Here is a 2,735-nt window from a genome sequence, read left to right as displayed (position 1 = left end):
CATTCTCAGTATAAATCATGTATACATGCAATCATAAAAACAATACAAAAGCATATAACAGATATTTCTAACATGTATTCAAATCAGAATATAAATCCATATCAAGAATAAATCCTATTCTAAACATGTACCATCATCAGGAACATAACTCATCATGTACCATATTCAGGAACATAATCAACATAACTCAATATAAACTGTCAATTAGACTCATGACTCCACATTTTAGACTAGACTCAATCCTAGTCTAGGGATCCCGGTTCCAGATGTTAGCATTCCATATCGATCACCAGTAATAGAAGAAATACCGATTCTATCCACATCGATATGGTATCGATCACCAGTAATAGAAAAAGCTCGGATTCTATCCACATCGGTATAGTATCGATCACCAGTAATAGAAGGAACTCCGATTCTATCCACATCGATATGATATCGACCATCAGTAATAGAATAAGTTATGATTATATCCACATCGATACGGTACCGATCACCAGTAATAGAAGAAGCTACAATTCTATCCACATCGATACCCAAACATCCGGTGACAGACTTTGGCACTATCGCCAATACACTATCTTGTGACATCGTGCAATGTGCCCGTGGCGATCCCGCCACTATCAGGCACTTCTGTCACAAGATTACTCGTCTAATACCTGCAATCTATAAATCAAGAGAACAAGTACATCATTCAAATCAATGCAATAAGGTAAAGTATGTGATTTAGGAAAACTCGAGCCAAACCTCACTCGAGTTGTGCAATCCCAACTCAACATTAATTTATACCTTTATCTTCTCGGTCCGACGAAGACGAAGTCCCGAATTCAACTCTGTCCATACCCAATCTGATAATGACAATCGAATAGATACAATATCAGTACATAACTCAGTTCAAAACCTGTTCTGATCAATACTCAAATCAAAACATAATCGGATCAATGCCAATCAACATATGATACCACAATACCATCTAAATCAATACCGAATCTGATCAATATCAATCAACTGATATTTCGACGGCATAATAATACAATCTCGATAACCCCGTCAATTTCAACATCACGGATATAATACCAGAACTCATAATTAATATCTGTAGAAATCAGAATCTCAACAATGATATAAATCTGATATCGATTCTCAATCAAATCGACTCCAAAATTCATAACAATTACATAAACAGTCTGTTCTTCATTCTGACTTCAAATATACGATGTCTACTGTATCAGAAACACCATATATGATTCCTATTCAATTCTAACAACATCATAATTTCAAATCGTATCTAAACGTAACAAAACTTACGTCCAGTTGTAGCCTGCGTTGATAGGAACACAGTACTGAAGTCGGATTACAATTCAGATGGGCGGATTGCTCGTAACTTAAATCTTCTATGAAGCTTCCCTCAGCTTTTCCTCTCTCAATTCTGAGGAACGAATTGCTTGTATATACATATATATATATACACGTTGCACCTAAAAGACAAGTGGCTTGTTCTTGTTCTGCATGTCGCGCGCATATGCGCGCACAAGGTCGTGCATATGCGCCGGTAGTTCGAACCAGCATCTTTTGTCTGCTCGCGCATATGCGCTGATCAATTCCGCGCATATGCGCCGAACATTCTGCCCATCATGCGCATGTGCGCCATCTACGTCGCGCATATGCGCCGAACTCTCTGGAGTTCTCCATCGGCTCCTCGCATGGCTCGCACATATGCGCGCACACTTTCCGCGCATATGCGCGAGACCTTCTGGTCACGCACCACCAGCACTTCACTAATACAAAATCCAATTCCAACGTTTCCCATCTAAATCCCATCAAGTAATCAATAAATCATTTCAGATTAATCTCAGATTACAGTAATTAAAATCTCGGGCCTTACATTTCTCCTCCTCTAAGATATGATTTCGTCCTCGAAATCACATACAATCAATTCAGATAAAGAAGAAATGTATAATAGAGGTTAATTCAGGAAACTCATTCTATAAAATCATTTTGAAATCTTAATCTTATATCAGATTCTATCTCTTTTAATGCCCTGCTAACTTTACCGTATTTCCAACAGCAGAATAGTCTTCATTCTGAATTTTCATTCTTTCACGCATCCTTGATTTCAATCTGAAGAAGAATTCAAGAAGTATAATATCATCATACTACTTAAGATCATTCTGATAAAATTAATTGCAAATACTGGCTATACAACATCCGTATATACCAATCAATAGCTCCTCAACTCAATCTCGGCTTCAAATACCAACAGTCATCACCTGACGTTGGCATATTTCATATCAACTTCCGAGCTACCTTCCTTTGCTTCTGAATCAGTTTCATTTTCTTTATCAGATCTTTGATCCTGTCAAATCCAACCTCAGGCATCACCGCAGTATCATCCCTATACGAAGGAAATCCGCAGTTCTCACTGTACAATACCTCGACTAAAACTATTTCGATATTCATCTAATAGCTATTATTGTACAATAATTCATAAAGTGACAAGACATCAGGTAACTAGTGCTAAAATCCAGCACTACAGTTCCTGAATATCCTCCAGTATCTAGATAGTTCGCTCCGACTATCCGTCAATCTATAAACCATAGATAAAAAATCATGCTATACATTCTGCCAAAAGTATAAAATCAACCAAAAATCACGGTATGATATAATTAACTCTGGCATTCACTACAATCTGACCCCTTTTCTGACATACTTCTCAGTCGTTTTGTCATATCTGTACG

The sequence above is a fragment of the Primulina tabacum genome, chromosome 16 (genome assembly GCF_025594145.1).
Source record: "Primulina tabacum isolate GXHZ01 chromosome 16, ASM2559414v2, whole genome shotgun sequence".
In the NCBI taxonomy this organism is placed as follows: Eukaryota; Viridiplantae; Streptophyta; class Magnoliopsida; order Lamiales; family Gesneriaceae; genus Primulina; species Primulina tabacum.
The sequence above is the reverse complement of the archived record's forward strand: the minus strand, read 5'-3'. Positions refer to the sequence as shown.